Below are 14,637 nucleotides of genomic sequence, written 5' to 3' on the forward strand. Positions count from 1 at the left end.
GGCAACAATTTTGGGGGAGGGGATGAGTCGATTGCATTGACCCCAGTGTTCAACTGGTGCTTATTTTAATGACTCCGAAAGGCAAAGTCGACATTCGGTGGAATTTGAACTTAGAACGAGAAGACGTGCGAAATGCCGCTAAGCATTTAGCCTAGCGTTCTAACGATTCTAATAATCGTACCACGAATAATGAAAACATGTACATTTAAAACAAACATCTGGCTGTGCACATGATAATAGCGTTCTTCTCTTTTATCTTTTATTTCTTTCCGTCCATTATACTGCGGCAGTGGCGGTTCGTAGATAAAATTAATGGGGGTACTGCTTCAGAAAATTTTTGGCCGTTTTAATATTGTGTAAAAGAAAACAAACATACAAAAAGAATATTTATACATAAACTTGATCGGTTCGCGTTTTAGCCACTGCCGTGCAAGTGTGTCTAATTTGTTCACTGAACACTACCGCGAATTCCCCCTTGTTTATCAAAAATCTCCCCTAAATTACAATATAAAGGTGGAAATCTGCCCTATTTTTCAATCCTGGCAGCAACACTGAAACTTGAAGCAGGATGATAATCTAATTCTATGTATTATGACATTCAAGAATATAAACAACGTTTTTTTAAGCACAACACGCGTGGAGTCAAAACGAAACATCACCTTTCACCGGCACTGCGTGAACGACAGTGCTCTCTCTCCCTAGCGCGAAGCTTCCTATTTCGAGTATGTGAGCATGCGCAAAACAGCCAAACACCGCGTCGCTGGAACTGTGAAACGCACAGGATTTTTATATTTTTTTTCAAAAACTAGGGGATGGCTACTGACATTAAGCTTAAGGATTATATAATGTATATAAAGTATAAAGAAAGAATTAAAGAAAAATGGATTCATTATATTGAATGTTATCGATAATATCGAGTGGAAATAGGGAGTGCTGCAGTTCCGCAGTGCCTATACACGAACCACCACTGGACTGCGGCCATGCAGGCCCATCAACCTGGAGAAAGTTTAGTTGAATGAATCGACCTCAATACATTTTTAAAGCCATGTACTTATTCTATCGGTTCTTTTTTGCCGAAACGCTAGGTAACGGGGTCGTAAATACACCAGCAGCGGTTGTCAAGCGGCGGTAGGAGACAAACATAGACACAAAGATGCACCCCAACACACATATATAAGACGAATTTCTTTCATTTAGCCCGGCGTTTTAACGATTCTAAATCCATTCACAAGGCTTTGTTTGGTCCGAAGCTATAGTAGAAGGCACTTGCCCAGGGTGCCGCGCAGTGGAACTGAACCCGGAATGATATGGTCGGAAAGCAAGCTTCTTATCACACAGCCACACCTGCACCTATGTCGGTATTCTGTAAATATATTATTTGACTCTCCAGACACGTATCAGTAACTCAGGTTCCGAGTTTCGCGTAACAGCACTTATCAAACGTTATAAATGCGTTTAAACGAAACTCTCAGCTCTCGAGTCATTGACGTTCGTTCTCAGGTATGATACACACACACACACACACACACACACACATATATATACACACACACACACAAACATAATTATCCACCATATATATATATATATATATATATATATGTATGTATATGACCATATATAATGGATGTTTGTGTATATATATTATATAAACGTACATATATACATATTTATATGTGTGTGCGTGCGTGTGTGTGTATGTGTGTGCCTGTGCGTTTGTGTGCGTGTGTGTGTGTGTGTGTGTGTGTGTGTTATACTGCTAAGTAAAAGCAGCTTTTCTAGCCCCGTAGACATTTTCTATATAAAAAACATCTGCCTTTGCGCGCCAACTTAGTACCGAATGACTTCATCTAGTATCAACGTCTCCATAGGAACGGCCGAAAGAAATATAACAACACTTACGCACTTTCCTCAGCCCCCACTGACAGTTCTTGAAATTACCTCATGCCTCAGTCCTCTATAGCTACTTATTTAACTAGCTATCAATCTGCTTGCCTACCTACCTAACCACATACATAGACACTGAAGCAGGCGCGCACACACACAATACATACATGCTCACACACATCTATACAAGTGTGTCTGCTACACACACACACACACGCATGTGTATATATATGTGTGTGTATATTTAAGTGTATATATATATGTGTGTGTATATATATATGTGTGTGTATATATGTGTGTATATATATATATATATATATATAATTATTACAAATTAAAAGGGTAAAGATTATCGGTGGAGAACTTATTTAAAAGTTCCCATACATTTATAAACATAATTAAGGGATCAGCAAGCATTTGCTTCACTATATACCGAAGTTCAGAAATAGCAGCTAAAAAAGCTGAGACTCCCTATTTCTGAACTTCGGTATATGGTGAAGCAAATGTTTGCTGATCCCTTAATTATGTTTATATATATATATATATATAACTAGATAGATAGATAGAGAGATAGATAGATAGATAGATAGATAGATAAACAGACATAGAGATAAATAGTCAGAAAGAAAGATAGGTAGGTGGGTAAATATGTAGGTAGGTAGATAGACAGACAGACAGATAGATAGATAGAAAGATAGACAGCTAGACACAATAAAAAAAAGTAAAAGCTATCTCACATGCAACATAATAAGCAAAAAATTTGAAATGACTGAGATTGTCCATCTGATTAACAGTTAAAATCTCTCTCACTAAGGTGGAAAAAGAAAATAACACTAAGGGGGAGATAACTACAATTAAAATCAGCTAATCGAAATTTTGTGAAAATAAAACGATATTAATAGTAGTGGATGTGTTTTTTCAAGCGAACTGATGAAAGAAATAGATATGTTTCAGGCTTAATAGGAAAAACTACTCTACTCAGTTGGCAAGGCTAAGAGTGAGAATGTTATGGTGCTCATGATGGATATTAACAATATGGCAGAAGGAAAATACGTCAGGAGATTAGTCCGAATATTTAATATAAACATATATTTAGGCGCAAGAGTGGCTGTGTGATAAGAAGCTTGCTTTTCCAACCACATGGTTCCAGGTTCAGTCCCACTGTGTGGCAGCTTGGGCAAGTATCTTCTACTACAACCTCGGGCCGTCCAAAGCCTCGTGAGTGGATTTGATAGACAGAAACTGAAAGAATCTCGTCGTATACATACATACATACATACATACATACATACATATAAATACATACATTATATATATGTATGCATATATATATATATGGGAGAATTTACAAAAAAAAACAAACAACAAACGAGGACAGGTGGTGTAATATATATATATATATATATACACACACACACACACACACACACACACACACACACACACACATATATATATAGATATATATATATATATATACATACACATGTATGTATGTATTTGTGTGTCTGTGTTTGTACCCCAACCATCGCTTGAAACCGATGTTGGTGTGTTTACGTCCCATAACCTAGCAGTTCGGCAAAGATACCGATAGAATAAGTCCTAGGTTTACAAAAAAAAAAAGTCCTCGGATCGATTTGTTCGACTAAAGGCGGTGCTCCAGCATGGCCGCAGTCAAATGACTGAAACAAGTAAAAGACTAATAGAATAGGGTTGCAGATATGTAATGTAGTAAATATAAACGGATAGCTAGAGAGATAGACCGCTAGAGAGATAGACCGCTGGAGAGATAGACCGCTAGAGAGATAGACCGTTAGATAGTTATATATACACACACATATATACACACACATATATAGTAGACGTGAAACCAACGGTAACTTTCTGACCGATTAAACATCATAAGCAAAATATAACTGCTCAACATTTCTTTTAGTGTGCTTCATTTCGGAATTATAGACAACTGACCGATATATATATATATATACGCACACACACATACACACACACACACACACACACACACACACACACACACACACACATTCTGTTCATTTTCTCTTTTTCAATCATTGGACTGCTACCAGGCCATCTTGGAACACTGCATTGAAGGGTTTAAGACGCAAGGCCGCGTCAGAGATCTGGCCTTCTAAGCAAGCTGAGTCACTGCTTAGAGATGCCTTCAACGACTTATGCCCCTTGTCGGTTGAAATGTTCAGAATTAAATAGCATAGAAAATAACAGAAAATTAACAGTAATTGAAAGATATAATATTCCATTGGTGTTAATAATTAATAACTCTAATCATTATAATGTGTTTACAGCTTACGATATACAGTAGATAATTCTTTACATTATTTACAATTGACGGATATTTGTCCTCATCTTGTTTGTTATTAGCACAACGTTTCGGCTGATATACCCTCCAGCCTCCATCAGGTGTCTTGGGGAAATTTCGAACCTGGGTTCTCATTCCTAAGGTGTTTTTCGATGTTGTTGTTGTTGTTATTATTATTATTATTATTATTATTATTATTATTATTATTATTATTATTATTATTATTATTATTATTATTATTATTATTATTCAGGTCACTGCCTGGAATCGAACTCGGAATCTTGGGGTTAGTAGCCCGTGCTCTTAACCACTGCGTCATATGTCCCTGATGAAAGGTGGAGGGTATATCAGCCGAAACGTTGTATTAACAAGAAACAAGATGAGGACAAATATACGACAATTGTAAATGTACATAATTCCACATCTCTTAAATATAGAACAGATAATTCTTTATCTAAAATTCCCAAATTCGAATTTTTTGCGTGAGGGAAGTGACACACTTGGAAAATACATGGATGCGCTTGGAAAGGTTTCTAAAATGGAGTTGCTGCAAGTGAGCAACTGCTACATGTAAGCGAAACAAGACAAGCCCCAAATTTATACAAAACTTTCTCCATGGCATAAGTATGAGCTGTATTTTGAAATGCAACTGGATAACGTGTTTTCACTTAGAGTTTTATGTTCATTTGCAGTTCTGAAATCCGAAACACTTTCAATCCAAAGCATTTAGAACAAAATATTATCAAATGTAATAAAAAGTGATAAGAGTTACTTTATACAAACCCAAACCAGTTATTATTCGCTGGATGTGTCAAATAATTATTTCTTTTGACTGGTTACAGTGTTAGTTGTTGTGTAGCCCTAGTTAAGTTCTGTTGAGGTATACCTGTGACCAAAGGCGCCTCAGTTATAACCGTTCCATACTTTCAGATATAGTTTATAAAGAACCGTATTATCCAATATGTAATCCACTTTTTAAGATTGTAGGATCAAATTTGAGGGAGGTTTTGATCAGTGGAGACTCTTGATGCATAAGTCAAAGTGTGCCATTTAAAAATATCATAGCAATATAATTAATTGGAGTACATATAACATGCACGAACCTTCTTTCAAGCAATCTTTCATAAAAACGAAAGATTTATATTAAAATCGGACTTGTTACTTGCATTCATATGTATGTACGTACGTATGTATGTATGTATGTATGTATGTATGTATGTATGTATGTATGTATGTATGTATGTATCTATCTATCTATCTTAAGCATACATTGTATGCATTACATTCATGCAGGACAAGCCAGTGATTAAGGATGCTATTTCTATGAGGTCAAGAGATCATTAAGATGCGCCATCATTGGCTTGTACAAGATTAATTTTATACAGGTGTAAATAAACTTGGTCGACTAATCCAGTAAATTACAGGTAATTTTCTTACTCTCCAGTAACAACAACGAACATGGTATGATATCAACATTCAAGTTACTGAGCCATTCAAGTTACTGAGATCGACATGCTAAATTAGAAACCGAAATCTCCTTCAAATCACACCCTGTTATCTTTTAAAAAGTAAAATATCATATAATGTAGTCTTAGACATACTATGTCTGGAGAAAAGGTGGATGGTCACAGCTGAAATGCCTTTGACGATAAATCTAATGAATTGTGGAGCTAAACAGTATCAGCAGCAGCAACCACAAGAACAATAGCAATAACACCTACGACAACAACAGAAGCAGCGGTCAGAATAACAATGACAATATCACCTAGTTGGCTCTCTGCCGCCAAAGCTACAATCTGTTGGTAGTTATTTAACAATAACTGTTGGCTGTTATTGTTGAATATATAGCAACAATAGCTACCAACAGTGGGATCATCTACAATAATTATTCTCAATATCTTTGACGTCGTGGTGCACTGAAGATCAAATAAAAATTCATTGGTGAGCATGCATGGAAAGTTGCACAGATATAAAAAAAAAACTGCTTTAAACATTTAGTAAAATAAATAATATAGAAAACTATTGTTTGGCTTGGTTAAGTATTTGTATAGGCTTTCAAGGGTTTTGAAATAATGTCTTTAAAAATCTGCGGCGCCCATTTGAGAAACACTGATGTATGTTTTTTATAAAAATCTTATAACCAGAAGAAACGGTAGCGTCATAACTCTCTACAGGGCGTTCGAGGATACCCTTTACAGGGTATCCTCACACCAAAGACCAGGCCTAAATGGTTGCAACAAAGTGGGTTCCACTAAGGGTACCCAAAATATCAGGGAAACAGATTAAGCCTCTCGCCCAGGTAGACCAGAGTGGATTTGAACTCAGGATGCAATGAGTCGGAAGAAAAACTGCAAAGTATCTGGTTCGACGCCTTGACAATCCCGTCATTCCACTGCCCTTGGATTGATACTTTATCTTTTTTTATCGATTCTGAAAAGATGAAAAGCAAATTTGATCACGTTGAGATTTGAGTTTAGAGCACAATAAGTTGGAAAAAATACCGCGCGATATACTATGGGCTTAACACATCTACACAATTATCGGTGGGGTGGGAAATATATTCCAGGGTTAGGGTTTGGCAGAATCGTTGGAACAACGGATAAAATGCACAATTTCATAATACAATTCTTCATAAACCAAAGAAAATTCTATATAATTCTTTGGCGAGCACTAATAACTCGATGCAGCCAAACAAAATGCAGTCAAGTTGTTGTTGTTGCTGTTGTTGTTCAACACTGGTTCAGGATGACCGAACAAACTTATGACCCAAGGCATTCCAGCCGTGACGATCCAGTCTTTTCCTTTCGGTCAGTTTTCATCTTTGGGCCACTTTATCCAACTCTTATTTTCCTCTTTGGAAATATGATAGTGCGTCATTTGAGTTTGAGGGAGATCTAGCTACCATTTCATGCAAATCGAAAGATCACTATGAGTCTCCCTTAGTTCGAAATACGGTCTTGTGTCTATAACAGTTGAGTCTCTTGTTTTTTACCTGTTCCCCTGTTTGTTTTTTTATCGTATCTTATATTTTGCTTAATGAGCGATTAAAAGTGCGAAATAGAACGAATTTGTAAACACTTGTCAGAAGTGTATACCCAACACTATTATTAGATTAGCCTCACTTAGTAATTGTAAGGCTAACATCTAATAATAAATAATTATAATTAGATTGACGTCATTCATTTCCAAGAAACCCCGACGACTTAATTTATTCATTCATTCTGCAAATTATCCAGACTTTTGCATAAAAGAGGCTATTTGCCAACCAGAGACTGAGGACAAATGTAATATCGCTACCAAACAAACAAACAAACAAACAAACACACACACACACACACACACACACACACACACACACACACACACACACGTATGTATGGGGATTGAAGAAGTAAAGAGCAAACAGCCAGAGCGCTCTACTGATTAACAGCAGGAAAATAAACGACGGCCTAACGATGGAACCACGAAGCAGTCGTTCAAAAGGCTACAAATAGCAGCTAAATTTCCCTCAAAGCACACCTTAACATGTTTTACAGATAGGACACATTGGATAATGTAGTCATAGCTACATTGTTTCTTGAACAAGGCTTAGACATCTTTGATCAATCGTAGATCTTCTAAATCAGAAAAGAAACGGAGCTAACCGCCACCCGAATACTATCTCAAAAATTGCTATTACACAACATCTATGTATTATTAATAATTCTTGTCACTTAAAATATTACGATCTGTGCTAAAATATAATGAAAAAATCGGATGAGCTGTAAGGATCTCTTACGTTTAAACAACATAATTATTACATGCAAGAATTACAGCTAACGGTTGTTGCAGAATTATTGACATTTGAATAATTTATACATACACACACATATAAACATATGCATGCAAATATACATGTATACATACATACGTACGTATATACAACAATAATAATAATGGGTGTAACTTGGAGTCAACCTGTATAAATATAAAGCAAAAGCCAAACGTATAATAATAATAATAATGATGATGATGATGATGATAATAATAATAATGATAATAATGATGATGATGATGATGATGTTGATGTGCCTGGTGTACCCTTGTCAGACGGGTAGTCATGATGGGTGTACTGGGCTTTGTATATTTTACCCCAGTGTCACTATGATGACATGCACTGCTTTCTCACTCAACAACAACAACAACAACAACAATAATAATAATGGTAATGATAATAATAAACAACCACTCACACACATGTCTATGTTTAGCAGAAGCTGATTATTATAATCACAAATAATGTTAGCCACCGGTTTTTGTTATCAAAAGGCTTCGCCCCAAAGCCAGCAATAATGGCTGGTTTTCAGTATATGCATGTATATTTGTAATATAGCTGTGAAAATTAATTTTTTACATCAACCGTACTCGTTAACCTTTAAAAATATTTATTAATAAGCTATAATTTCCAGGTAAACCAGTAAATTTAGATAGTGTAGGTATATGTTCAACCCTACCAATTTTAACATAGTATAGCTTGGGTGAGTAACGATATATCAAGCTGGTGAAGTTTTATCTAATCAGTATTTCAGTCTTAAATTTGATAGCAAACATTAATCGAGATGGGTATACAGAAAGGAGAAAGCGAAAGTAGGTGTGAATTGCAATGAAATCGGCTTTATATTGACAGCATGAATAATACAAGAAGGCTTACCTCTTATAGGTTTATGCTTTCCACATTATAAACTATTTTGTAAAGCTGTATAATGTTACTGCATACTGCAACTTAGGAGTATGTTACAGCCCCGCACATACAATTAATACTGAGATCTATTTTCGTCTCAGTGCTGAAGAAAGGTGAAGAAATCAAGTGGAAAGTTCTATTCAAAACGGTTGCTGTGTGCATAATATGAAATGTATAAAATGAATTACCTATGTTATTTGGAAATATACAGGCTTTCCTCTGAATCAAATTAACTATAGAAATCTCTCAATAATATAATGGGCAGAAATTATTACAATTAGATCACGACACAGATAAATTTTTTTTTGAAAATGTCAGAAAAATATAACGAAGTATTAATATCTCAGTGGTTATGTCTTTACAAAAATTGGATATTTTGCAAAAATTTCATATCACACTAAATTATTACACACTGTTACAAATCTGAAGAAATATTGAAATATTATAATGCCTTGGTTTTAGCGGTTTCCTCTTAATGGGGCAATTCAAGATAACGGTTAATTATAATGGTAATGAATAAGATGAGATGCCGCATCTTTTCGTACAGAACTCATCTTTACATTCCATAAACTTATTTTGAAACGCACACACACACACACACACACACACACGGTTTAGCGGTTGCACAAAAAGATTTTCTATAAATTAGCCACTAGCCTAAAATCTTGAAGGCGGTGCCCAAGAATGACCACAGTCCAATAATTAAAACAAATATATATAAAACTGCGTGTATGCGTGTACATATGTGCGTTTGTGTGTGTGTGTGCGCGCGCGCGCACTGGTACATAGATTTTATTATCTTATCTGTACTCGCTTCTTTTTATCCTCAGGAATTTTTCTCTCTCTCTATCTCTCTCTTCCCCCTCTCTCTCTCATATATATATATATATATATATATATATATATATATATATATATATATATATATATATATATATATATATATATATATAAGTACGATCCTGGGATCCAAGTGTAGGAAGTTAGTAAGATTTGAGCACTTATTCGGCTTGTACAGATGACAAAGGGTGGACAATATACGATAAAACAAGCTTATTGATATCGTTAGTTACATGTTTCGTCCCATATTGAAATTAAAAGGAACTTCTATAAACTGACTACACACGGTTTTAGCTACTGAAGATGCTAAAAATGCGAATAGAAATCCCCAAAAGTAAGGAATGAGAGAGGTAAAACACGGACTACGACTGTTTCATAGTAAAGTAATGTTAGTTACATAAGTTGTAACATAAACAAAACCATCTTGGCTAATATTCAGGTCCTGTTACTTCTTGAACGTCGTTTACATTGTTAATATAGACAACGTTGAGGTAACAAGACCTGAAGAATAGCTAACCTAGTTCTGTGTATGCTACAACTTATATAAGAAACATCACCTTGCTATGAAAAGGTTGCAATCTGTATGTATGTATGTATATATATATATATATATATATATATATATATATATATATATATACATATATATACATATATATACATATATATACATATATATATATATATATATATATATATATATATATATATATATATATATATATATATATATATATATATATATATATATATATATATATATATATATATATATATATATATATATATATATATATATATATATATATATATATATATATATATATGAAACGTAGCTCCATTAAAATAAAATAGCAAGATATTAAGTCACAGCTGCATGCGTTCTCAGAGTTCAAATCTCGCTCAATTCTACCTTCCATCTTTTTGAGGCCGATAAAATGAAGTAGCCGTTAAATACTAAAGTCGATGTAATTGGTTGTGTTCACGTCTGAAAGATTTCTGGTGTTGCGTTCTTGTCTTGTAAGATACCAACATTGTAAATGAATTACTGTTGAAATTTGAAATTTAATTGTAGTGAACATGTCGTCATACGGTTTAAATGAATACAAGATATGTAATGCATGATTTGTGTGTGAGTGTGTGTGTGTGTGTGTGTGTGTGTGTTTGTGTGTGTGTGTGTGTGTGTGTGTGTGTGTGTGTGGAGCGTGGCTTGGTGGTTAGGGTATTACACTCATGATCTTAAGAATGTGGTTTCGATTCCTGGACCGGATGATGCATTGTATTCTTGAGCGAAACACTTCATTTCATGTTGCTACGGTCTACCTAGCTAGCAAAAATGAGTAATCTTGCGACGGATCAACACCTTGTCCAGAGGCGCGGGGGATCAGTATGTACACTACAGAATCTGGGAAATCAGCCTTATGAGTCTATGACTCGGGAAAGACAAACCTCAAACCTGGTGCAAGATGTTGATATATTTTAACGGTAATACTATTTTCCATATCGTTGGTGTATGTGTGTAGGTGGGGTGGGGGGAGATAGAAATAAATAAAGGCATCCTATTGCATTGATGGCTTAAATTTGAAAATAATATTTGAGACATAAAAGAATCTCCAGCTAGGAAGAGGATGAACTATAAAGAGGATCTTATCTCCATATCTAAATAAAAGAAAAACAGGACTAATTTTGGTTACAAATATTGGCACAAGGACAGCAATTTCATAGGAGGAGCTTAAGTCGATTACAACGACCACAATGCTCAATTAGTACTTATTTTATCGACGAAAGGCAATGTTGATCTCCACGGAAGTTAAAGACTCAGAACATAAAGACAGACGAAATGCCTCCAAGGATTTTGTCCGGTGCAACAACAATTCAGTTAGCTCGCCGCCTTAAAAACAGGAATACTATTAAAGAGCAATCGCTACCGATTAAGGGCTTTAACTAAACAAGCATGATCATGGTCACGTGGTTAAGTAGTAGGCTACGCAATCAAGTATTTCCAGGTTGGATTCTATTATGCGACATCTTGGTCAAAGGGTTTTTGTGGGGAGAAATTGGGGACAGACTATGCAAAATTCCGTCGAACTATATCTGTCTTTAAGGAAACAAAAACATGAAAAAAGTAAGTCAGCAATCTGAGTTTGTGATTCAGGTTCGATTACTGACTGAGTGCATTCGAACGAGACTATGAGTTGAGATGCGTGGCGTAGTGATTAAGGTGTTGGACTCTTGATCGTAAGACTGTAATTCCTCAACAGGATGACGTGTTGTGTTCTTGAACAAAACGCTTCATTTCACGTTGCTTCAGTCCATTCAGCTGGCAAAAATGAGTAATCCTGCGACGGACCGGCGTCCAGTCCAGGTGGGGAATATATACGGCATGAAACCGGAAAGCCGGCCCGTGTGAGTCAGCATGACCCGAGAAGGTAACTTTTATTACTGACTGAATTGTTCCTAGTACTTGCGAAAATGTGCATGAAATTCAATGCTTAGTAGGTTATTAGTTAAGGAATGTGTTAACGTTATGAATAAAAGGAAACTGGTAAGCTTACACATTCACTTGCTCACACATGCGTGTGTGTGAACATATATATATATATATATATATATATATATATATATATATATATATATATATATATATATATATATATATATACATATTGTTTTCCTGATATATTTGTTAATGATTCTGCATGAGCGAGAGAAAGAATAAGATGGAAGAGAAGAAAATGAGAAAGAGAAGAAGGAAGAGAAGAAAGGGATTGAAACCAAAGCAGAGAAAATTACAGGACAAGAACAAAGAAATGGTCTTTTGGTCTTTAAAACTGATTTATAACATCAGAGAAAGAAACATTTCCACTAATGTAAAATAAATGCATGAACACCTTGGAACAATGTTGTCAATCTATTAACTCTTCGCACTCTCTTTTTCTCTTGATAAATAAAACGAAACTGGTAAGCTTACACATTCGTCTTTATTTTTTATATTATTGTTTTAATTTTAAATTTATCTTTACCGTTCTAGAGGGGTAAAATAACCCCTGTTGGAAAATGTGTGTGCGAGTGCATGTGTTTGTGTGTGTTTATGAATATCATTTGTTTAATGTGGTATAGTTGCATATGACGTAGACGGTTTTTCCATATAGCAGGGGTGGAAATAGGAGCATCACACTTTCCGTTTTGACACCATCTCCTGACCCATCAATACCTTAAAAGGATACCGTTCTGTTGTAAGTACATTCAGAGTAGATTCCTGACGTAGGCGGGAGAGGGGTTACCGTGACCTAACGATACAGGGATACAGTCTACACCCCCTTATAAGTCTAAAATTGAAACGAAACATGTCGGACAATTCTCAATACTCTTCTCAAACTTTCTGGTACATTGATCCAACCTAAACCGAAGTCATTGTCATCGGTGACTTCAATGTTCGTAACTCGTCTTAATTCTAATACTCATACTAATGCTGCCAGTGCTGAAACCGAAATTTTTCACAATCCTCAAATCTGTATATTCCTTGACCACATCCCCTATTCCCATCCCGGACAGATATATAGACGCTCCAAACATTCTCATTCCTTCCTCACCTCCAGTCCCAAACAATACTAAACCATTATCGCATCTGCGCTAGCCAAGTCATTCGACAACAGCATTATCACAACTACCCATCACACATCCAAATACTACAATCTACACAACGGACACTATGACATTTCAAGTCAGTTGAGAAGGTCGAAGCCTCACCAGTTTAATGCTAAATGTCCTTGGCAGCACAAGTGCTTCCTCGTTGTTCTATTAGAAACAGATAAGCGTGTCAATGAAGCTATCCTGTCCGGCATGTCCTTCATAGCCCCCAAATCACTCATGTGGGTTACTCATAGTCATTCTACAACAATTCAAGCAAACAAATACGGCCTACAATATATGGAGAAAAGCATTCCCTTTTACAAACAGTACGCTTTTACGACTCAACATTGCAACTCTTGCCACATCATCATCTATAACGGAATGGTGTCTCCGTACATCGTACAACCGGCAAGCTCTTTCACCTTCAACATTGCAGTTGCTTCTTCGTTGACGAAATCTGATATATACGAATCATACCCTAAGTTGTGACAGTACTTATGATGCTCCACACTGCATACCTTAATTTTTCGTTAATTTACTTAATTTTCAGACCTCTCACCCTTACCTTTCTTGATTAGAATGAATTATTTAGCTAATGAGCTTTTTTTTCTGCCCCACCATGAATATAATATGAGTTAAAATTTATTGGTTTACTATATATCGTAAGTTATGTGTTTTACACGCAGAAGACAGCTCTGGACATCTCAACCCTTTTCTCTATCAAACTTTTACTTTATTTTTTATCTTTTACTAGTTTCAGATTCCCTTTTGATGAAATGCTATGTCATAGGAACGTAAACAAACCAAAAACCGGTTGTCAAGCTGTTGGGGTGACAGACACGAACACACGCGCGCGTGCATATATATGACAGGCTTCTGTACAGTTTCCGTCTACCCAGTTTGATCACAGGGCATTGTCGACCAATGCCCTATGAAGACACTTGCCCAAGGTCCGTGCAGTGGGACTGAGCCTGAAAGTACGTGGTTGTAAAACGAGCATATTTCTTATAATAAATTTGAATATCTACAGAATTAAAAAAAAATGTAACTGTGTGATGTTCATGCTGTTATCAAGGTTAATAGTTGTTATGCTATTTAACCACAGCCCAGTCATGATCATCCTGTCTTTCATTCAGACATCTAAGACTAACTTAAGCAATATATAAGTAGTCAGCCTTAAAAAAAAAAGAATAAGAAACTAACAAACAAAAACAGTTGG

The 14,637-nt window shown here is 35.6% G+C and overlaps 1 protein-coding gene across 16 annotated transcripts in view; it reads right to left on the reverse strand.

The window, feature by feature from the left end:
- Positions 1–14,637, reverse strand: part of LOC106868437 (retinoic acid receptor RXR) — a 584,509-nt gene that overhangs the window by 401,643 nt on the left and 168,229 nt on the right. Inside the window, exon 1 of one of the 16 annotated variants that reach the window (XM_089361108.1) lies at positions 8,916–9,021. The exons of the other annotated variants lie outside the window; for them this stretch is intronic. The gene's annotated coding sequence lies outside the window, so the exon portion shown is untranslated. Of the gene's footprint in view, positions 1–8,915; positions 9,022–14,637 lie in introns of those variants that run through there. 16 annotated transcript variants of the gene reach the window in all.

This window comes from Octopus bimaculoides, chromosome 1, assembly GCF_046866305.1.
Source record: "Octopus bimaculoides isolate indiv1 chromosome 1, ASM4686630v1, whole genome shotgun sequence".
NCBI classification, from domain to species: Eukaryota; Metazoa; Mollusca; class Cephalopoda; order Octopoda; family Octopodidae; genus Octopus; species Octopus bimaculoides.